General features: G+C 41.9%; 1 pseudogene across 1 annotated transcript; it reads left to right on the top strand.

Annotated features, from left to right (window-relative positions):
- Positions 1 to 6,088: 6,088 nt before the first annotated feature.
- Positions 6,089 to 16,120, top strand: LOC311171244 (GMP reductase 1-like; annotated as a pseudogene). The gene is made up of 3 exons: positions 6,089 to 6,095; positions 14,951 to 14,991; positions 15,581 to 16,120. The product of its transcript is annotated as a GMP reductase 1-like (transcript).
- Positions 16,121 to 25,135: the final 9,015 nt, after the last annotated feature.

Consider the following 25,135-nt stretch of genomic DNA (forward strand, 5'->3'; position numbering starts at 1 on the left):
GCGTCCTCCTGTAAATCACGCGAGACTGAGAGGTACAATGGGAGGAGCGACCGGGGTATAAGAAGGAAACCCCGGGAGAGGGAGAGGGAGAGGGAGAGGGAGAGGGAGAGGGAGAGGGAGAGGGAGAGGGAGAGGGAGAGGGAGAGGGAGAGGGAGAGGGAGAGGGAGAGGGAGAGGGAGAGGGAGAGGGAGAGGGAGAGGGAGAGGGAGAGGGAGAGGGAGAGGGAGAGGGAGAGGGAGAGGGAGAGGGAGAGGGAGAGGGAGAGGGAGAGGGAGAGGGAGAGGGAGAGGGAGAGGGAGAGGGAGAGGGAGAGGGAGAGGGAGAGGGAGAGGGAGAGGGAGAGGGAGAGGGAGAGGGAGAGGGAGAGGGAGAGGGAGAGGGAGAGGGAGAGGGAGAGGGAGAGGGAGAGGGAGAGGGAGAGGGAGAGGGAGAGGGAGAGGGAGAGGGAGAGGGAGAGGGAGAGGGAGAGGGAGAGGGAGAGGGAGAGGGAGAGGGAGAGGGAGAGGGAGAGGGAGAGGGAGAGGGAGAGGGAGAGGGAGAGGGAGAGGGAGAGGGAGAGGGAGAGGGAGAGGGAGAGGGAGAGGGAGAGGGAGAGGGAGAGGGAGAGGGAGAGGGAGAGGGAGAGGGAGAGGGAGAGGGAGAGGGAGAGGGAGAGGGAGAGGGAGAGGGAGAGGGAGAGGGAGAGGGAGAGGGAGAGGGAGAGGGAGAGGGAGAGGGAGAGGGAGAGGGAGAGGGAGAGGGAGAGGGAGAGGGAGAGGGAGAGGGAGAGGGAGAGGGAGAGGGAGAGGGAGAGGGAGAGGGAGAGGGAGAGGGAGAGGGAGAGGGAGAGGGAGAGGGAGAGGGAGAGGGAGAGGGAGAGGGAGAGGGAGAGGGAGAGGGAGAGGGAGAGGGAGAGGGAGAGGGAGAGGGAGAGGGAGAGGGAGAGGGAGAGGGAGAGGGAGAGGGAGAGGGAGAGGGAGAGGGAGAGGGAGAGGGAGAGGGAGAGGGAGAGGGAGAGGGAGAGGGAGAGGGAGAGGGAGAGGGAGAGGGAGAGGGAGAGGGAGAGGGAGAGGGAGAGGGAGAGGGAGAGGGAGAGGGAGAGGGAGAGGGAGAGGGAGAGGGAGAGGGAGAGGGAGAGGGAGAGGGAGAGGGAGAGGGAGAGGGAGAGGGAGAGGGAGAGGGAGAGGGAGAGGGAGAGGGAGAGGGAGAGGGAGAGGGAGAGGGAGAGGGAGAGGGAGAGGGAGAGGGAGAGGGAGAGGGAGAGGGAGAGGGAGAGGGAGAGGGAGAGGGAGAGGGAGAGGGAGAGGGAGAGGGAGAGGGAGAGGGAGAGGGAGAGGGAGAGGGAGAGGGAGAGGGAGAGGAGAGGGAGAGGGAGAGGGAGAGGGAGAGGGAGAGGGAGAGGGAGAGGGAGAGGGAGAGGGAGAGGGAGAGGGAGAGGGAGAGGGAGAGGGAGAGGGAGAGGGAGAGGGAGAGGGAGAGGGAGAGGGAGAGGGAGAGGGAGAGGGAGAGGGAGAGGGAGAGGGAGAGGGAGAGGGAGAGGGAGAGGGAGAGGGAGAGGGAGAGGGAGAGGGAGAGGGAGAGGGAGAGGGAGAGGGAGAGGGAGAGGGAGAGGGAGAGGGAGAGGGAGAGGGAGAGGGAGAGGGAGAGGGAGAGGGGTACCGCGAGAGGAGCAGAGAGAAGGCCAGGGAAGTAAGAAAGACAGGGAAAAGAAAGGCATGGAAAAGTAGGAAAAGGATAAAGGAAAAATAAAGAAGCAAACGCTAGCGTCAAGTTGTCTCAAGCCCCTCATTTCAATCCTCAGCCCTTCTCTTTTCGTGCCTCCGAATCCCGCGGGTCGGGACAGGTGGCGCCCAGCGTGGGGCACGAAAAAGAACGAAGGAACCGCTGAAGGACCAGCTGTGGTGAGCCGGCAAGTAAAGTAAGGTAAGTTAGCTGGGATCATGGGCAATTCAATGTCCAAGGGGCAGTTAGTTATTTCCCTGGAAGCTCTCCTAAAAGAGTTTGGGGTTCCTCTCAGTAGAAAAATTCTTAAAGGATTGTAGAGACCCTTAGTATCACTAGTAAATGGTTTCTGGAGCAGGATCAGGTCTATAGTGACAATTGGAATAAGGTGAAGGGAGATATTGTCTTGCATCAGCAATTACATGGCCTTGAGTCTCTTCCTGGCACTACTTTGATGGTCTGGAGAGTGGTGGGAGATGTTCTTCATGCCGGTGGCACTGCTGCCACTCAGTTAGCCACTGAGGCCGTCAGGACAGCGAGACAAACGGAGGAAGAAGACAAGTTCCATTATGAGTTCTACATTGGTAAGTCCCCCTTCCTTTACTCAAAAAATAACAACAGACCCTTCTCCAGATGATTCTACTGATGAGTCGGGAGGAGAGGAGGAACAGGATGAGAAAGACCTTGGTTGTTATAAGCCAGGGAAGTGTAAAAGGAGATGGAAAACACCTGGGGAGCCACCTCCTAGAACACTCGACAGGGTTGATCTTCCGTTAATGGAAAGACTGTGCTCTATGATGGAAAGAGTTCTGGCTTCCCAGACCCCTAATTATGCTTATCCAGTCATGGAAGGGACAGATCCTCAGGGGGAGCGTACTAGAGTACATGTCTCCACATCTTTTAAAGATTTGAAGGCTTTGAAGGAGGCAGTTACTCAGTATAGCCTCCAGAGTGCTTTTACGCATACCTTATTGGATAGCTGGATCGGCACGAATCCAACTCCTAATGATTGGAAGGCGCTAGTCAGAGCGGTGACTTCCCCAGGGGATTATCTGGTATGGAAAGGTATATTTTTAGAGAACTGCACCTATACAGCTAAACTCAATGCTGATGCTGGATTTCCGGTTAGAAACAAGGATATGTTAGCAGGAGAAGGGCAATATGATAGTAATGACCGACAAAAGGATTATGATCCGGCTGTATTTGCCCAAGTTGCCCAGCTGGACGGTCAGCCTGGAAGACAATAGGAGATAGAGGAGGAGCCGACATTCAATTAACAAAGGTCATTCAAGGGTCGACAGAACCTTACGCGGAGTTCCTAGCAAGGTTGATGACTGCAGCTGGCAGAATTCTAGGTAACACTGATGCCTCCCTACCGATAGTTCAACAGCTTGCATTTGAAAATGCTAACAAATGGTGTCAGGAAGCTATTAGACCCTCGAAAGCTAGGGCTAGTTTGGATGATTATGTGAGACTTTGTAAAGATATTTGTGAAGCGCAAGTTACCGGTGCGGTGATCGCTCAGGCCTTGCGCGGTCCAGTAACTGGACCCCGAAACCGTGTCTGTTTCGCTTGTGGTCAGCAAGGGCATATAAAGGCCTCCTGCCTGTTTTTGGGGTGGAGCGGGGGCGCTAAGACACCACGAACTGCTAACCCTCAAAAGAAACCAGGAGTTTGTCCACGGTGCCAAAAGGGTAGTCATTGGGCGAACGAGTGTTGGTCTAAGACAGATTATCAGGGAAATCCACTGACCCCCGTATGGGAGGACAGCCGGGAAACGCGTGGGGGAGGGCGCAGCCCTGGCGACCCTCTCAGCCAATTATAGGGGCAGTTCAGAGCAATCCCCAAATAAGGCAAAGTTTTTCTCTGACCTCTTCCGCACCTCTCCAGGAAGTGGCCGATTCAATTTGAGTGTCTCCGCATATACTGTTCTTACTGCTAACATGGGAGTGAAATGTTTACCTACGGGCCAGTATGGCCCTCTCCCTGATGGAATTGTGGGGCTAATAATTGGCCGCAGCTCCAGTGCCCTTAAAGGCCTTCAGGTCATCCGGTCTGTTTCCCCAGGATCCTCGTTGCTGGACCTATTGCGGGGGCGCGGATGGTGTTTGCAGATGGCTCCAGTAATGGTGCAGCCTCTTTTGTCTCTGAAGGGGATCGGAAGGTGGTCTCGGTGCCCACTGGTTCAGCCCAAGTCGTTGAGGCGACCACCGTCCTCTCGGCTCTCGAGACCTACTCACAAGAACCTATCAATTTGTATTCTGACAGCAAATATTTGGTACATGCTTTAAATGTGTTGGAAACTGTTGCTCATATTTCTGTTCATAGCTCCATTGCACCCCTCCTTCATCAGTTGCAAACACTGATTCGTAAGAGAACTCATCACCTTTTTGTGGGTCACATCAGAGGTCATCTCCCATTGCCAGGACCTTTAGTGGCTGGCAATGCCACAGCTGATTCTCTTACTAGGGGACATCTAATTTGTCCAACACTTCAGAGTGCTATGGAAGAACATGCAGTCTTGCACACCAATGCCACGTCACTTAAGGGTCGTTACGGGTTGACTCGTCGTCAAGCTCGTGACATTGTTTGTGCCTGTCACCAGTGTGCACATTTTGCTCCAGCTGCTGTGCCTCCCCCAGGAGTTAACCCCCGGGGCATCCTCCCTAACCATATTTGGCAAACCAATGTGACTCATGTTCCCTCTTTTGGACGAAAGAGCCTGGTCCATGTCTCCATTGACACATTCTCTGGTTTTCTTTTCGCCTCCCCACATTGTGGTGAAAAGACTTCTGATGTCCGCTCACATTTGCTACAAGCATTTGCGGTAATGGGCCGCCCACGTGTCATTAAGACAGATAACGGTCCTGGTTATACCAGTAAGGCTTTTGCCTCCTTTTGTGCGGTCCATCGCATTGTGCACAAAACAGGAATTCCATACAACCCGCAGGGGCAGGATATAGTTGAACATGCCCATGGTTCTCTGAAAACTATGCTTTTAAAACAAACAGGGGGAGAACACTCCCCCAGGGACTGTTTGACTACAGCTCTCTTTACCCTTAATTTTTTGACCCTAGATACCCAGGGGCGGTCAGCTGCTGATCGGCACTGGTCGCCAGACCCTCGGCAGGTCACGATGCTACAAGCGAGATGGAAGGACCAGGTTGATAATGAGTGGCAACCACCCGCGCCAGTATTAATACAGTTGCCAGGCAGCATTTGTCTTTTCCCACAGGATGCAGAAGCACCCCGATGGGTTCCTGCTCGATTGGTTTGGTTTGTCAATATACCTGACCCTGCTAACCTTGATGACACAAGCGTCCCAGATGTTAGTACGATGGGCGATTGTGCATCAGCTGACTTTTTTTCTCCTCATTGATCGTCATGATTCCACTTTTCTGCAAGTATTTGCCACTAATCTTACTATTGGTCTGGCTTCCAAGCCATTGGATAGTGCCCTGTTGGGCCACGGTAAGGTGAAATTATTTAAAGGCATTTACTCTGCAAACATTAGTTCTACCATTGATCAATCTGTTAGTATTCAGAATAATAGATTATAGAGTATGTTTACTGCTGTCAGTCTGTCCCCTCCTTTCTTTCTTGTCTTCCCCAATAATGCAGGAAATGCCACCGTGTTGAACTGTTCAGTGGAGACCTGCGCCCTCTCTGCCTGCTGGGCCCGGAGTGTGGAGAGGGCGGTGATCGTTCGTCTACCTTCTATTTTAGTCATGCCCGTGGATGTTTCTGCACACCTTTCCCCTATTCTACCTAGGAGGAGACGTGATTTTAGCATCACTGCAGCTATTGTTGCTGTTTCAATAGCGGTGGCCGGGGCTGCTGCCGCTGTTGCTGTCACTCAAGCTGCTGTAAATACGGACACTATGGACAATTTAGCTACTGGTGTTGCTTCTGCATTGTCAACACAGTAATATATGAATGGACATTTGCAGAATGGGCTTTTTATGCTTGGTCAGCATTTAGCTCATGTAAGAAGAGATAGACACACTTTTGTTAACCGCTCACATACCTTGTAACCCTCTGTACAGTTTTATTTGGTTTACCCCTGTTACGGGTGAGGGTCTCATTGCCTGGCTTAAAGGACTCCTCCCAGAGTTGCAAGCCTGGGGCAGGGTGGTAGCCCTAGCTCTTGGCTGTTTGTGCCTTCAGTGTATGGTTTCTCCATCGGCTACGGAGGCGAAACAAAGAGCTATTGTGCTATGGCGGTCAGGCAAGTACTTGGCGCCATGGTGCTTGACCAGGACTCCCCAGTGGCATCCGGATGGGTCAACTTAGCCCTAGAGAACCTGAAAGCCAAAGACGGGTGAGAGCGTAGCCCGTCCAGACCAACCTAAGACAGCGGTCCTGACCAAGTGCGCCGGATTAGCGATGACGGGTAAGGCTGGATATGGGATGTGCCAACCTAAGACAGGCCAGGTGTCTCATTTAAAAGAAAAAAGGGGGAGATGTCCGGAGCCGCCTGGAGCATGCGCCGTGTTGCACATGTGCTGGATGAATTGGGTTTTGATCTACTGTTTCGCCTTCAGAGAAACCCCTGCGTTCTCCTGTAAATCACGCGAGACTGAGAGGCACGATGGGAGGAGCGACCAGGGTATAAGAAGGGAACCACGAGAGAGAGAGAGACTGCGAGGAGACTGTGAGAAGGAGATACGGCAAGGGGTACTGCGAGAGGAGCAGAGAGAAGGCCAGGGAAGTAAGAAAGACAGGGAAAAGAAAGGCATGGAAAAGTAGGAAAAGGATAAAGGAAAAATAAAGACGCAAACGCTAGCGTCAAGTTGTCTCAAGCCCCTCATTTCAATCCTCAGCCCTTCTCTTTTCGTGCCTCCGAATCCTGCGGGTCGGGACACACTGCTGAGGGGAGAGGTCTGCTGTGCCATGTGGGTTGCTCCCTGGCCAGCCGGGGATCAAACCTGTGTTTTAGTGGCTGCAGATAGCTTCATAGGTTGCATCTTAACACCCTGCACCACCAGGGAGGCCCAAAAGTTTACAAATTTTTGCAAAAGAAGGTTTACAATACATTTTAAAGATCAAAGAAAGACTTTATAATTACAGTCCTAAAGTAAATATATCTTTTCCTTTATTCTAGAAGAGTGATTTTTTTTTAATGTTATTGGAGATTATATTTACCTTTACAGAACCCATATTTACATAATAATATATTACTTTCACGAAAATAAGATGTGAAATTTCATTTGTGTTTATGATAAGTAAGTTATTAACAACTAATAAGGTGAGAAATTAATTGATAAGTTTGATTCTCACAGTTATTAAAATTGCTAAGAGATACTTATATTAAAATAAATAACATCTCCCGTTGTAGGACTGGAAATTTCCATCAGCATTCAAGCAATAGTATCGGTATTTGGCTATACTTAGTTTCTTTCTCTATAAATACTATATTAAATAATGGCATTCATTTTCAATATCGTTAAATTACTTAAATTAACAGATTGAGTAAAATAGAGCAAATATTTAACTAATATGAAAACCTATAAAAGAAAACAATCATTAAATTCTGTAATTTTAAATATGTGCTATGGTTTCCTTGCTGTGAACTAATTGCCTACTGTATTTTTTAATTCTAGCAAAGGAAAATGTTAATGTGATGACTTTTAAAATATTAATAAAAAATAGTAAGAAAATCAGGTGGTATAGATGATTTGAGGGAGTAAATTGTGTGCCAAGAAGTATGAGAACAGAGGATACTGTGTGTGATCATAATTAGAATTGTGCTTTGCAAAAGAAAATAATAATTTAGAAGTAGTCAAGGGACAGCCTTAAACAGATTGGGATTTAAGTTTATAATGGGTAGTAAATATTTCCCAATGATATCATAAAGATAATGGAGATATCCTTTATTGAAATTGAATTCCCTGTCTTCACATTCACGAAACTAAAATCAAACTGACATATAAAGCACTAAGTAGGGATTTTTTCCTTTAAGGTGGATGGTGTTGCTTTTGATCCTTGCAACTTTACACAGAACATAGCTCATGGTAACAATCTAATACATTATGTGGTTCATATTCGTACTTTGCTGTTTTAAAAGAAGATGACCATTAGGAAGGAATATTTCATAAATTAACTGGGCTGAATGTAGAACATACAAGAAGTAGTTCAATTATAAAGGAATAACTGTGTCCCTAAAACAGCATGATAGTGAGCAGGGAACCTTGTGCCCTGATATTGACTGGACCTTGATAAATTGATCCCCAATATATATTCAAACTCTAATATATATTTGATGCTATGAAAGGGATTAAATGAAACTCTCCATGTATCTGATAGCACTTCATAGAGTCTCATTGATAAAACTATAAGTTATTAAAAGGAGGAAAATAGATTTGTCTTAAAAAATTGTCATATTTCTGGGCCTCCCTGGTGGCGTAACAAGGGGTTAGGCACCACACTATGGAGCAATTCACAGTCTCTGCAGCACAAGTTCAATCCCTGGCTGGCCAGGGAGAAACCCACATGGCTCAGCAGACCTCTCCTGTCTCCCTGCTGCTCCCCTCAACAGTGTGTTTATCAGTCTGCCTGTTCTGTTCCCCGCTCTGTCTCTGGTGATTCTTCTCAGCCCCCATATCTCTGGCCTGTACCCCGGCTCTTGTATGCATAAATAAATAAATCTTTTAAAAAATTGTCATATTTCTACTGAAAATCAAATGTGAGATCATCAGTAAGTCATTAAAGAATAATAACTTCTGAAATATCTCACTGAGTGCAGTTATCAAAATTATACTGTAATTTAAAATAAAGTATGACATGTATAAAAACTCTCATTTTAAACAATTATTAAAATAATGTTCTAGGTAAAAATTCCCTTGATATAAGTACGTAAAAGTGTTTGAAATTTTAATCATTGATTAGTATTCTAGAATTTTTTTTTCATTACACAAATTTAAGTTCAGTTTGTGTCAAGTGATTACATTTGTGATTTAGTGATTTCTTGATCATTGTGTGCAAGGCAGGAGGGAAGAAAGACCTTTTATGTAAACCACTGTTCCATCCGTGTTGTCAGCTTTTTGTTTACAACACACATAAAATAAGGATTTTTAAAAACATTCAAGTCACTGAAAAATATAGGGACTGTACTTATTCCTCCTGGACTCTTCAAAAAAAAAAAAAAAGCCCCAATTTAAAGTAACTCCTAGACATCTGTTAATCAGAGAATACCAGATGAGAATTTGGGTTTTGTAAAATTACCTTTTTGGTGACCTTAGGTTGTTTAGTTATTGCATCATCACATTGAAAAGCTTAGTAATTGCAAAGAAAGTATAAAATTAAATAGATGCCTGGTTTAGCAGAAGTGCTCATGTAATGGATTTTCTGCTACGGTTTGGGTTTCCTTCTCATTAGTCCAGCTTCAAAATGATCCAGGAAATGTGTTCACCCTGACTCATCACTGAAAGTTTTTGGTTTTTTAAAGATTTATTTATTTATACAAGAACCGAGGTATAGGCCAGGTGGGCGGGAAGGTGAAAGAATTCACCAGGGACAGAGCTGGGAACAGAACAGGCAGACTGACAGAAACACTGCTGAGGGGAGAGGCAGGCAAGACAGGCGACGTCTACTGTGCCATGTGGGTATCTTCCTGGCTGGCGGGGATCGAACCTGCACTGCAGAGGCTGCAGACAGCTCATAGTGCTGCGCTCAACCCACTGTGCCACCAGGAAGGCCCAGAAAGAAAGTTTTATAATTAAAAGTCTAGAGTGTGTAGGCACAAAGAAAACAAAGTATGTCCAGCACATTTTTAATCTAATCAGTACTTCTTGAACTTAAACAATGAAGAATATAAACTCACCAAAAGAAAATGAAGATTTAACAACTTGAAAGCTTGAGCATGGGGAAAAACAGCAGTAGAAAAATTAGATGAAATGGGAATAAAGCTAGTATAAAAAAAGTATACCATTAGGCAGTATTAGCAGAAATAACACATTTGGCCTTAAGCTTCCTAGTAGGAATGCAAAAAAAGAGAGATAAATTGACACTGTATTAATTTCCTTAAAATAGCCACATAAGCTATGAACTTGTTTCTCCTATTACTGAGATCTGAAAGAAATTTCTCATGTAGGTCTTTAGAATTGGAAATTATTTGAAGAAAAAAAGAAAGATGTTGCCACTACTATCAACCGACTATTACATCTAGTAGGTTATTTCTTTATTAAAATACTCTCCTTTGGAGTTAGTACATAATGCCTAGACAAAGAACAACAAATAGCTACTGAATTGAAATGATGCAGGTCTATATATTATAGTTCTTTGGATAATCTTAAACTGAGTAGTAATTTGTGTGTGTGTGTGTGCATGTGTGTAAAAAAACTATATTCAGGAACTTGGTAGTGCTAATTGTTAAGAATAATCTATAGTAAGTATAACAAGCACTATCGAGATTAAATACATATCTCTTTGATAAGATTTTGTATTCTTACATATTTAAAGAAGATAAAACCTTTATATCATATATAACAAAATATTGATTCTATTCCTTTTTGTTTTCTTTAATAAACAAAAAAATAATTTATATGCTCTATCATATTTCTGTACCATATTTCAATGCTCATGAATTTTGACCAAGATATCTTGATGCAGTTCATCAACAAATTTACATTGTATAAGCTTTAATTGGTCTTTTAGTTTGCCCAGAGAGCCAAGTTATTCCAAGGTCATAAAAAGTCTAATGACAGTTTATTGTAAAAAATTTTCTAATCATTTGAGTTATACAGAAAGACCTCATCAATAATTGTTTTTCTTTTCTTATCAAATACATTTTGAAATTTCTTAAAATCTAATCTTGTAGGTTGTACTCTGAAATATATTTTTCATCTGAATTAGCTTCATGGAGACTAGAGTCATACTCTTTGTTATTTTGTCAACTCATCTTTAATTTTTAGAACACCATTATAAACTCTGTCAGTACTATGGATTTTTATCAAGAGTGTAGTTTGAGGAAAGTTATAAAAATGCACATATTTAAGGACAAAATTCACTTATGGTGTTAATATTTATGAATTTTGCAAATATTCTTGCAAGTTTTTGAAATTTTTCCTAATCTGAATGGCATGGAAACAATACAAATGCCTGCATAAGTTAGCAAGAGATTTGGGGAAAGCAATCTGAAGGCCTTTAGAAACAATAGGTGTGCTCCTCGGCCCAAAAGCTCTCAGATATAGTCCTTTTAGTTTATTTTTAGAGTTATGACTCTAGAATTCCATTTTAAAGGATTCTCATTCAGATGCAGAAAAGAACGGGAGCCTTAAGGGAAGTTATAAGTGACTCACTGACATAAATAGGCTGGAGAATAGTTAGGTGAATCATGAATAATGAACTTGAGTGAGTAAGATGGGCTAGTTAAAAATATTGAATTATATAAGCAGAAAATGCCTTATCTGTATTTTATGTGTCTCTCTATACTAAAAGGTGAACTAATGCTTTGAAATAAACACAAAGAATTAATGGTATTAATTTCACAAAAAAAGAATTATAATGTTTTCAGGGAGAAATCAGCAATTCTAGACAGTAATTGACGAACATGTATACCTACTCATGCACACAAAATTTATAGATATTTTTCAAAGATTGAGTTTTATTCTAAAATGTACTCCAATCTTGGTCACTCCTAATAATTAAACAAACCCCCTTCTCTTTAATTTTCAATCTTGCAATTTTACTTTTATTCATGACTCAAAATAGAAATGGCTAACTTACGGTACAAAGCTATCTTAAATTATCTTTCAGTTCTGCTACAATAGCCGAGGTCTTTTAATCTTCAATGCATTCTTCCTTTTTATTTTGCTGTCTGAACAGGAAAAATATCCACAACACTGTATTTGAGTCCTATTCATTATTTTTTGACAATGAACACTATCTTCCACAAAATAGCATCATTTATATCATTCATATGAACATGTATTGGCCAAAATGTATTTAATGATAAAATCAAGTATTTTGAGGATTCCATTGATCATATGACATCGACTCATTTTCATGAACAATTCATATTTCTTCCTCTGACAGACTGGCACTGTCACAGTTTACCTTGCTCTGTGAAAACCTTTTTGAAGAGTAGTTGTCCCTATTCTAAGGATAAATAAAAGATAATGTTCAAAGAATTCATGGATATCTTTTAAAACATTTGTTACTTTTTATCACAAAGTCTTCTCAAACTTGTTTTGTGAGAGTGATAATCAAACGTGAATATCTTGTAATATCTGGAATATAAATAGACATCATAACTTGTGAAAGATGTGGTGCTTCAAATGTAAGGGATTAATAACTTGAGAAAGAGAGTAAAATGATCCTGACCATAGGCAGCTCATTAATTCTACACAGAACTGGCCTCATATGATCTTCAAGAACACACTCTCCTGGTGTAACTACTTCTTTTATTTTTTTCAATAAAATGTCATTTAAGTGGGGCCTCCCTGGTGGCACAGGGGTTAAAGACAGTGCTATCATGCTACTGCCAGCCACTACAGCACAAGTTTGATCCCTAGCCGCCAGGAAGCAACCCACATGGCACAGCAGACCTCTCCTGTCTCACTCGCTGCTCCCTTCAGCAGTATATTTCAGTAGATCTGCCTGTTCTGCTCCCCAGTGTCTGGTGAATCCTCTCACCTCCCACACCTCTGGCTTACACCCCAGTTCTTGTATGCATAAATAAATAAACCTTTTATATATATAATTTTAAATATATATATAAAATTTGAGGAGCATTAGTCCTATACTCTCTAAACTGCTATCCAATGAGTCCCAAAAGTGATTAGTATCAAAAAGTGAAAGGTAAAATGTATATGATTAAACTATAGGTCTGTTGTTTACTTAATTCAGTGGGAAAGAGGTAGCAATAGGAGGAAGTGAAATATTTGAAAAGCAATGCTTTAACAACAGCTGTTTTCCATCTTCTCATTACGTGATATTGGCTCCAATCCTATGATAATACTGATACTAATCAGTACAAAAATGTGAAGCAATTAGCTCATTTATTGATAAAAAATTTCATTAAATTTAGCACTATTATGAATATGCATAAGAATACTTTTGTTCTTATTTCTAAATATTGAAATGATTTGAATTTTCCTTGCATTTATTCTTTGTTTTCAAATGTTTGTGTGAATGAAATTGACAAAGCATAGTGTTGTTTCTCTAATAGGAGGCCTGGAAGCAATATGAAATTTCTCTGGACTAGGTAATAGCAAAGAAGACTCCAAAAGATGCAATGATACTAATGGGTTAAAAATGACTTTTTAAGAAAATAGTCTATTTTTATTCATTGCAGTAATAAATGTGGGATTTGGTCCTAAATAATATGAACAGACAATTTCCTCTGGGTATGTTCTCCATGAACTCTTAATCTTCCAATGATGGGAAACCTTAATTAAAAAGGAGACTATTAGCAGTTTGCAATGTACTTAATGAGTTGGGCAACTGATATCTCAATATGAAATGGGGCAATTGTGTTTAAATAGGAAAAAAGATGATTGTGGGAATGTCTCTTAGAGTTCATTCAAAGTTCTTACAATATAAAGGTCTCATCTGGATTACGATTGGACCTCTGATATCAAGTTCTCTTAAATGGCTCACTTGAATACCAGTGGGAGATCTCTTTGGTTCATCATTAAAAACAATATTTGAGATTAGCAGAAGTGAGTTCCATTTCTGTGAGCATATTAGATACTAAGTTCATTATTTATTTGTATATCTTTTAGCCTTTCCATTTTGAAGTCCTAGCATTGAATACATCCTAGCAAAAAAAAAAAAAAATGCATGGGTATTTTAGAAAGAAAAATGTGATTGTATCATTTCTTAGGATATTTTCTAATCTTTCCTTCTTGGTCTGAAAGTCTTCATTCAGATTTCACTTTTCATATTGTTCTTATAACTTAAGTAGTTTCAATATGTCAATGGAAAATACTAAATATTGATGTTTGGCTATTATTTATTTGTCTTTCACTGTTTTTAAAAATATATATGTGAAGTTATTTGAGGAAATTACCAAACACAGTAGCACGTGGACCATCCTGAGCACTCAATAAATGCCCATCAAAAAAGAATATATGGGCTTCCCTGGTGGCGCAGAGGTTAAAGACACAGCACTGTCAAGCTATCGCCAGCCACTATAGCATGAGTTTGATCCCCAGCCAGGAAGCAACCCACATGGCACAGCAGACCTCTCCCGTCTAGTCCACTGTTCCCCTCAGCAGTGTATTTCAGTAGATCCACCTGTTCTGCTCCCCACTCTGTTGCTGGTGAATCCTAACACAGACCCCCACCTCTGGTCTACATCCCAGTTCTTGTGTGCATAAATAAATAAATCTTTAAAAAATGAATATACCGGAATCGTCTTTTTTCATCAATTGAAACAAATTATAAAGGTAACAAATTTCTGTAAAAAGTAAGACAGGTGACATGTACAATAGAATCCATATCAGATTTGCAATCCATTGAAATGAACAGACTTACACATAACTTCAAATCAAAAAAAAAAATCAGGGAAAGACAAATAATAACCAAACATCAATATTTAGTATTTTTCACTGACATATTGAAACTACTTAAGCTATAAAAACAATATGAACCTGGTGAATGAATGAAAATGAGAAGATTAGTAACCAAGAGTAATTTTGTCTTAAATTACTTTTTCTCAGCCTCAATTCAAAGTAAAACTGTCAGGCAAAAGTAGGGTGAAAACTATATAGATAAATATTACAATGAATATAATGAATGCCATTCCATGTATGTTATATACATGTATTGTCATCTTTATTTCTTTTATAAATTTTTAAATATTTCATTTTCCAGAAAAAAAAGCACAAGAAACACTATCAAATCTGGTATTTAGCCAGGCAAGCCTCATTAAAAAATAACTGAAGTTTCCTATATTCCTCTTCCATTTCCATTCCATGATATTGAAACAAATAAAAATTTTAATCCAGTGTTTTATTATATCATTTCTCATATCTGCTATGTGGCCATTCTATTTCTGTAATCTGTTTTTCCTGCGTGACCTGACAGATAAGTGTTTGTGTAATGACAAAAAGTTTTATGTTTAAGTTGAAATAATATATTTCTTATGTTCTTAGATAACTAGTACTTCTATCACATATTCATCTTAAGAACTTACTTATTAAATATAAAAGATACTGGCTCGCGATAGCTCGCCTCCTGGCTTCACCGCTCCTGGCTGGAGGCCAACTCTGAGAGCACCATTTTGGGATTCCTGATCAGCAGATTGGGTGGATCTGGAGCGAACCTTCACGTTTCGGAACTCGAAGTGAAACAGGGTGGTCCCCAGGAAAGGGGGAGCTTCCCTGCCCCACCCAAGGGAGGGTGGAGCTCAGCAGGAAGAGGAGAAGCTGCAGAAGAGACTGAGGAAGGAAGCATGATGGAGCCAGGAGACCTGGAGGAGGCGCATGGAGCCTAGAGACACGTGAAGAAACTGTGCTTGTCTTTTGGTCGTGGACTGGGTGACACAGATGTGGGTGAGACCCGTGGAGAGGTGACTATGGCAGCTTTTATCTTAATGTTGATTTTGCTCTTTTCCTTCCGGGCATGTCTGGTTGTTTCTGACCCTTTTCTGTGGGTCCCCACTGGAAGATGCTTTAGACTTGTGGCAGGCTTTGGGGCCTTGTTCTGGGCCGATCCCATATGGATGGAGTTTTACCCACAAGGGGATGGGTAACTTTAGGTGCTTGATTTAGGAACTAGATTCTTTGCCTTTCCTGTATTGTTTCCTAGTTTTATTAAAGTTCCTTCCCATTAAAGTCTCATATGTTTTGTGTTGATGCGGCAGATGGCAGAACCCATTTAGAATAGCAGGTTTGCGGGGTTTGGGCTGCCCCTCTCCCTGCCCTATAACAGAAGCAGACCTACTCAGGGATCCCCATCATCGTGGCCAACATGGACACCGTGGGGACCTTCGAGATGGCAGTGGTGATGTCACAGCATTCCATGTTTACAGCCATTCATAAGCATTATACCCTGGATGACTGGAAGCTCTTTGCCGCAAATCACCCAGAATGCCTGCCCCATATAGCCGTGAGCTCGGGCAGTGGGAAGAACGATCTGGAGAAGATGAGCAGCATCCTGGAAGCTGTGCCACAGGTCAAGTTTATTTGCCTGGATGTGGCCAATGGGTATTCAGAGCATTTTGTGGAATTCGTGAAACTCGTCCATGCCAAATTTCCAGAAAACACTATTATGGCAGGGAACGTGGTGACAGGCGAGATGGTGGAAGAGCTGATTCTTTCTGGAGCAGATATAATCAAAGTGGGAGTTGGGCCTGGTTCCATGTGCACCACCCGCACCAAGACCGGGGTGGGCTACCCCTAGCTGAGCGCCGTGATTGAGTGCGCGGACTCTACCCACGGCCTCAAGGGGCACATCATCTCTCTGGACTGACAGGACTACCATTCAAACCATTGCAGAGACTCCTCACATCTGTCCCATTCTAGATGAGATGCTCAGAACAGAACAGACCATGTTGGCTGTAATTGAATAGAACTATTCAGCTTCCCCTTAATATGGATGAAATCCTGAATTAGTGGCAGCTTTTTAAGGGTCTTATAACAGTGTGGACTCATTTGAATAAATCAAATCTTCAGACCTTTTCACTTGTACAATTGCTAAACTCAGTTCCCACATTAAAGAATTGATAGGTGAGGAGAGCACTGGGGCGCCCCGAGGTCACCACCTCAGGAGATTTTTTAAGTGTGATATGAAACCACTGCCATCCATGGAGGGCCTGGAAAGATCTTAGAATATTGTCATATGTCCTTGGGCAGCTTCTAGGAGCAAGGAAGGCAAACATAATGTATACTGATGGGAGAAGAGACGGTGGTACTAGAAGACACGAGCTAAGAAATACCTAGAGGATATGGAGAGATAAATCACTGCACCTTCCAAGATGATCCTGAACAACCACTCAAACTATTCTTTAATGCCCAGAAATGTATGGCTTCTTCTACTTAATCCATTTCTTCTATATAATGTGAAGAAAACAAGTGCAAAGGATAGACTAAGGTCATGGACTACAGGTGCTTTGCTGGTTTCTAAATTCCCGCTATGAGTGAGACCATCCGGTGTTTTTCGTCTTCTTTCTGGCTTATTTCGCTGAGCATTATCCCTTCCAGCGCCATGCATGTTGCTGCAAATTGCATGTGTTTATCTTTTTTGAATGCTGAGTAATATTCCATGGTGTATAGGGACCACATCTTCTTGATCCAGTCATCTATTTTTGGGCATTTGGGTTGTTTCCAAAGCTTAGCTATTGTAAATAGTGCTGCTATAAACATAGGGATGCAGGTGTTCTTTGGAATTGATGTTTCTGTGTCCTTTGGGTAAATACCTAGGAGTGGAATTGCTGGATCCTATGGAAGCTCTATGTTTAGTAGGTCCAGAAATCTCCACACAGCTCTCCACAGTGGTTGGACCAGTTTGCACTCCCACCAACAGTGCAGGAGAGTTCCTTTTTCTCCACACCCTCGCCAACATTTGTTGTTGCTAGTTTTTTAAATATGTGCCATTCTCACTGGTGTAAGATGGTATCTCATGGTAGTTTTGATTTGCATTTCCCTGATTGCAAGTGATGCTGAACATTTTTCATATGCCTGTTGGCAATTTGCATTTCCTCTTCAGAGAAGTTCCTTTTTATCTCTTCTGCCCATTTTGTGACTGGATTATTTGTTTTTTTTTTTTAGTCTCTTCAGCTCGCTAAGAGCATTCATTATTCTATGAGGACATCAGAAGTCTGCATACTTAAATCTCTAGAAACTTCTAAATATTGATTTTACACATGATCACCACCAAAGAAATCTTTCAGGATCAGTACAATCCTGATTACTTTCTGAACTGTGTAGGTTTTTCTTCTGATTCATCAATGAAAAATATTTGTTTTAGAATTGAAAAATCCCCATACTTTGCCCCCTCTTGTCACCGATGAAGGAGACATGGAGGTGCCGTTGAAAGCCATCTTCCCTCAGTGCCCACAGGCCCTAGGAGGAGGCAGTGATGATCACTGAGGGAAGGGAAGGGCAGGGCAGCCGTAGTCTCTTCTGACTTGCTGGAGAAGCAGCTGTCAGTAGTTCTCCTGAAGCCTCCTAATAAAGGTTAAAGGCTCCATTTAACGAAGCCCTTGGCGGGCCCTCCAGGATGGCCTAGGGGTTAGTCTCAGCGCTCTCACCCCTGCGGCCTGAGTTCAAGCCCCGGCCAGGGAGCTACCTGCAAGGAGCGTGGGAGTTAGCCCCCGTAAGGGGTCATGGAGCTAGAGCGCATGTGGTGCAGCAGGTCTCTTCTCTCTGTGCCTGCTGCTCCGCTATGCTCTGTGCTTCAGATGTCTCCCTCTCCCCGCCCCTCCTCCCTCTCCCCGCCCCTCCACATATCTTCCTAATAAAATCTGACACAATAAATATAAAAGATAGTTCAATCAATCAAGTTTACCCCTTATCAAAATAGGGGTGAGTAGATTTGAGTTTTGACAATTTCTAGTTATGTAAACTTGTTCAAATCTGTGTTCATTTTCATCATCTATAAAATGCAGATAATATGAATATGTTTTCAGATTTTACATTGAGATTGTGGAAATTTATAATCAAATTTATAATCAATAAATTTATAAAAATAAACAAGATTTTTCAGAATAAAAAAACAGCTGTCAGGCCTCCCCGGTGGCGCAGCGGTTGCGCGCTGGGTTGTGAAGCTGCCTGCGGCCTCTGAGGCACAGGTTCGATCCCCGGCTGCTCCCAGGCCACCAGAGGAGGGTCCCACATGGCACGCAGACCTCTCCTGCCGCCCGCTGCTCCCCTCAGCAGTGTACTTCGGTCCTTCTGCCTGCTCTGTTCCCCGCTCTGGCTCTGGTGAATTTTCACCCTTCTGATTGTACCCAGTGCATGTATAAACAAAACAAACAAACAAACAAATAAATAAAACATGCCTCTATTAAAAAAAAAAGTTAAAAAAAAAAAAACAGCTGTCACTTTTTCCCCTTAACATATTTTCATCTCATGGAGATGGAGATTAAAACTCTGTTCTTTTTTTCCAACTATGTTATTATATTATTTTTCAGCTTTATCAACGAATAAAATTGTATATGTTAAAGGTGTACAAGGTGAATATTTGATAGACACACACTTTGTGATATTATCAGAGTCAGGTTCATTAACGCATCCACCACTTCCCATCGCTAACTTTCTTTGTGTAAGTGTGGTGAGAACTCAATTCTTTCAGCAATTTCAAGTATACCACACAGCATTATTAACTATATTTTTAACCTATACATTCAATCTCTAAGCTTATTCATCTTTTTTTTTTAAGATTTATTTATTTATGCATACAAGAACTGGGGTGCAGGCCCGAGGTAGGGGGTGGTGAGACGATTCACCAGAGACAGACTGGGGAGCAGAACAGGCAGACTGGCTGAAACACACTGCTGAGGGGAGCAGCAGGGAGACAGGAGAGGTCTGCTGCGCCATGTGGGTTACCTCCCTGGTCGGGGATTGAACTCGTGCACTGCAGTGGCTGCTGATAGGTTCATAGTGCTGATGCTTAACCCCTTGTGCCACCAGGGAGGACCTAAGCTTATTTATCTTATAATCAAAGACTTGCACATAAATTTCCCCACTATTCATGCCCCCCATTCTAGGGCAAACACGATCTTATTGTTTATATTTTGAGATTGCACTTTTTCCCAGATTGACAGAAGCTCAGGAATGATCAGATGTGAACATTTGTCACTATTGCATTTGCTTTGTTTCAGTATGCTGAGGTTTTGTTTGTTTGTTTATTTACATTTCTACCCCATCTCCCTATTTAGTTGACTCTATTTACAAAAGATATTCTAATAGACAAGTAACTGAAGCACCACTAGCTCTTCATGGTGAGAGTAGTAAACCTGGGGGTTAGTGGTTTTCATCTGTTCTATCTGTGTTGCTTAGAAGAAGGCTGAAAAACAGAAACTCTGAAATCAGACCATGTCAAATTTGACTTTCAGGTTTGTGCTGTCCTAGCCCTGCAGTCTTGGGACTATTTCTTAAACATCTCATCTGAAAAAATGGGAATCTGACTGTACCTGCTTTCCTACAATGTTGCAAAAGATAAAGTAGTTTATACATTTAAAATCCTTGAAGGCATGACTCATGGTGTTTAGGAACTTTCAAAATTAATTGTTGTGTAATTTTATTTTAGTAGCTTCTTGTCAGGAAAAGACTAGTTGAAAAAAGTATAAAGATACATTACCAGGAAGTGGACACTGCATGGATAATGGGCTGTGGCTGATGGGAAAACAACTGAGAAACAGAGGAAGCAAACATTAATTTCTTATAAACAATTGTATTCGGGTGACAGAAGAGAACATATCAGTACCTTATTAGCTTCCTGCATCTCTCCTTGACCAAGGGAATGTGATAACATAATCACAGCCTGCACATTTCAGTCTCATTACATCAAGGAACTAATTTGTTTACTAGGTTGTACATATGAGTGCCAATTAATATTTTTTCTTATTGTTGAACATAACAAGTTTATTATTTTTTAATTACTGAAGTAGTCCAGAATAAGTTATACCACATTTTTTAATCTAGTCACCTCTGTTGACAGATAGATATTTATGCTGTTTTCAATGTTTCTCTACAATGAAAAAAATGCTGATATGCATATACATGTACCACATAAATAACATGTCTTCATTCTTTTTTTTTTTTTCTTAAATACCTAAGACTGGTCATAGGATAAGTACATATGACTTTAAAGAAACCTCCAATGTACTTTCCAAAATTTCACATTTTCAGCAGCAATATATATTTCAAATTCACTAAGTCCTCACTCATATTTGTAATTGCCATTTTTCAGAAATCCTTTGTGTACATGGAAGCCCGTGCTTTTTCTGGATCATATATAAATGTTAAAATTTTTGAGAGGCTTTTTTGAGTTGTAAGGGTCACATGCATGCACATACACACACACACACACATATCTCAAAGTCTACCTAGAGAAATCAATATGAAATACCAACATACAATTGCATATGGTATCAGTATATTATATGCTCAATACAAATATTAGACTATATTGTATATTTGTCTCTATCAATCTATAAGGAGAGGTTTATAGATGTGGATATGGATATAGATCAGAATTTATATATATTGAATTTTCACATGAATTTTAGAAAAATGTTGATGCATATTGAGTAAAAAATACTCCTAGCAAAACTCCAGATCATAAGTTTCTTGATATGCCTGTAAAATTTCTACAATTTTCCTCCATGACTAGTTTAAAATATAGGAAATCACCCCTTGCTAATAATCTCACACAGCTGCCTTTGAAAACTATATCTCAACCATTGTCCCCATTCTTAAAGTCATTACCCCTCAACACTGTGCTCATTTTTTGAATCATAGAAGTGTAATAGACCCTGGAGTCCCTGTCAGTTGCTCTGATACGAGGCAGCAGGATGCTTTGGCTCTTAGAAGTTTGAAAGCCTCAATACCTAATCATTTGCTAATTCTCTTCTAAAAATCCGTTGCTCTGAGTTATTCATATAATCAGCAAAGTGTGAAACTGAGGTGTCTGACTCTGCTCTCTGCAGGGGCTCCCTTAATTTGGTGTCTGTCCTCACACTTAAATTCATCCATCATAGAAGTTCATGCTTTGATTATTATGGCAAAACACCAGGTGAATCACATTCTGTTAGTGACTTCTACAAGCTTTCTCATTGATATCATAATTGGCCAATTATTAATGCTAATACTTAGCTAACAGCAATATGAACTCATTCAAATGCTTCTTTTCTTTCCCCCTTTATGATCTTTTCTATTTAACCATCTTTTTTTTTTATGTGCTGTGACTCATACTTCCATTCTTCTGAGTTTGTTTTTAGGGGGAAAAAAGGTGCACTTTGACATTCTGAAGCCTTGGTAGGCATTCTGGAATCTTCTACTTACTAATATGATTTTCAGCTAATTACTTGACTTTGACTCATGCTTCCTTTATATTTTAAAGTGTATTATAAGATGTATAAAAAAAGAAACTTTAATTAAAAGCAAGGATTCACTATGCATTCCATATTCCCTTTGCATCAGCAAGCACCTCTGCTGGTTGTAGTTCTTTGTGGGGTTATCCAAATCTATTATCCTGAGTGTCAGGGACATTAACAGTCCTGCTAAAATTGGATGATTGTAGTTTTCTATAGACCTTAGTCAGAGGATATGTTAGTACTAAGGTATGTCCTAGGAGATTTCCCATTTTCCAGTCATATTCTTCCATACCTCAGGCTATTCTTTGTAGCCCAATTTCCACTTGAGAATTACTCCAGCCAATGCAGAAGCAATTTTCTTTGCTAATTCAAAGGCTTAAGATGTGTGTGTGTGCGCATGCACACATGCACGCACACACACACTCTTTAAACATTACTTTTAACGAACAAGTGTTCCAGTTGTTTTCAATATGAGACTGAGCTATCACCCCCCATAAAACTCAAAAAATACTCGCAGAAAGGAGAAAACCTTAATCTCCAACTTCATCACATCTTACTGCAAGGAGCACTCATTATGTGAACACTTTTTCAGTCAGGCCTAGATTTATCTCTATGTAAATCATGAAATTTATGGACTATATGATAAGTTTATCTACCTTTCATGTAGTTAGCATCGAAAGACAAGGGAAAGTTGTGTAAATCCCCAAAATTGGGCATGAAGAAAAGAATAGAAGTGCTAGTAGCACAGAAACATCACCATCATGAGCTTACATTGTGCAGGAGGCCAGGTCTGAGAGGATCTTATCTCTTTATGGAGAATGGAAGGAAGAAAGAAGTGATATTTTCTTAACTTCCCCAGATTATGCTGATGAAAATATTGCCTTTCTTCCTTGTTTTCTGTCCAATACAAAGGGCCATTGGGTCAGAGGAGAACAGAAATGAAGAGTAATCCTTGAATCCATTCCTCCATTGGTTAAATGTCCCGTGATAAATAGACACTCACATTGAAAGAAAGCAGGGAACCCAGCTTAACCCCTTAAAAAATTTGTGTTTTGGTAAAGAGCCTGGTAACACTGGCAGTGAGAGATGCTTTATCTGGGGACTCCATGGTGGCACAGGGGGTTAAGCGCAGCACTGTGAAGCTGTCTCCAGCCTCTGCAGCTTGAGTTCAATCCCTGGCTGGCCAAGGAGCTACCCACATGGTGCAGCAGACCTCTCTGCCTCTACTACTGCTCCCTTCGGCAGTGTACTTCAGTCAGTCTGCCTGTTCTGTTCCCCACTCTTTCTCTGGGGAATCCTCTCACTTGGCGCGCCTCTGGCCTGTACCCCAGTTCTTGTATGCATAAAGAAATTTTAAAAAATAAAAAAAAGAGATGCTTTATCTGCAGAATGCTGTCAGCCAAACACCCCGGTTCAGGAGAGCTTATGGTGACCAGTGGCAGGTCCGTAGAATTCTGGGACACACACCAGGTGAGTAGAAGCTCTAGAACAGCTTTTTCAAAGCATAACTGTCCTTGCTATGTGAGACAATAGGCTCTGTACTTTAGAGAATTAGTGCATGATTCCTTGCTGAACATACGTGGGCGCATACATGTGTGTATGAGAGAGAGGGAGAAAGAAAAAGAGACAGAGACAGAGAGACAGACAGAGACAGAAAACAGAGAGAGAAGACCCTGGAATCATGTACAGTGTTAATGTCCTCTGTCTTCTTCACCAGAGCCTCTTCATTGCTGGGGTACCTGGAATTATCATCAAGATAGATCTTGGGTAAGATTTTTGATCAATGGGTGTCTAATTAAAAATCCCACCCCTTTCATTAACTCAGGAAAATTGCCCTATTAGGCCGACAAGCTTTAGCCTCTCCCCTATAACTGAGTAAGCGAAGGGTCTGAGAATTTCTTTAACTGTTGACGAATCCCAAGGTATTTCTCTGACAATGCAAGACTTTAAAATATTAATTGACTTACTGTCAGCTTCCAGGACTAATAAGCTGCGAGAAACCCGCTAGAGTCAGGAAATTTCAACTTGAGTCCTCCCTGCACATTTAGGTTCTGGTGTGGTGAATAGTGGCGGGAATATGCTGGCGTTCCTCCTTGGTCAGCATGTCACGGCTGCAGTGGCCGCCTCTACCAGGTTGTCCATGTGCTTTGCTTCATCTTTTCTCTTTCTCAACAGGCCACCTTTTATTTTTACTCACTTTTAACTGGAAGCATTTTGTCCTTAAAGGCAGAAAGAAGTGAAAAATCCCCTTTAATTTCTGATCAATATCTTTCCAGATCAAATAATAAACCCCAGCCTGGAAAATATCAGATGCAATAGAACAATTTTCATAGCTGGTCATGCCTGGGCACTTGGATTGGTGCCATCTGCATTCATCTGTCGGGGCTACCATGAAAAATTCCACAAACTATGGCTTCAGCAACAGAAATGCATCTTCTCACAGTTCGGGGGCTTGGAACTCTGAAATCAAGGTGTCAGAAGGGTTTGATATTTTTGAGGACGGTGAGAAAGCATCTGTTCCAGACCTCTCCTAGAGCTTCTCCCTGTGTCTCTACACCACTCCCCTCCATGTGTGTTTGTGTTAAAATTTCCCCTTCTTATAAGTACAGCACATCTTAACTTAGCAGTACTATTGGGGGAACAGTATGTCCTGAGAGAACTCCACCCCCTGATGTTTAAGGACTTCACCCCCAACTCCAAGCCAAAGAGATCTCAGGCACCGAAGATTACAAGCTCCATCATGCCATGGATCTGCTTTGACTCTTGACTTCTTGAAGGGGAGATTGCTGGGAACAAAGGGTGGAGTTAAGCACCCATGTTTGGTATAAAACCAAAGACTGTGGGCCTTCGGACTGCCCTGATTTTGCCAGCCTTCAGTGTGCACCCTCACCCAGGGGACCAGCTCGGACAGCATTATGGGTAGCACATATTCACCAATTGGTGTCTTTATCTCTCTTCCTGTTCCCTCTATTTTCATTTTCCTTGTAAATAAACCTTTTATTAACCTTTCTCTGTGTGCCTGGCCTTAGGTCTGGTTCTGAGTTATTTTCAAGCACCCTGGGGAGGACTCACTCCCAGGCTATCCTATTTCTCTCTGGGGTTACCCTGGATCAGTACCTCTTCAGCGACCTGACATTGGGAGGTATTGGGGGTTGGCACTTCGATGTTTGAATTGGGTAGGATGCAATTCATCCTGAAACATCATCTTAGCTTGTGAGAGAACCCTGTTTCTCAGCCCTCTTTATTCAGTGTGGTCACATTTCATAGTTGTCATTGGCAGCATCTCTTTCTGTTTATGTTAGTCAAGTTTGGGATGGACAGGAACCCTACACACTCATTTAAGGGAAGTTGAGATTTGTATTGATTTCTGCTATTGAATTGTGGAGAGGATGAAACTGACTTTAAGGTTCATAAACCTGAATATTTTCAAGACTTTCTCTTCTTTT

Source organism: Talpa europaea (genome assembly GCF_964194135.1).
Source record: "Talpa europaea genome assembly, chromosome: 5".
Taxonomy (NCBI): Eukaryota; Metazoa; Chordata; class Mammalia; order Eulipotyphla; family Talpidae; genus Talpa; species Talpa europaea.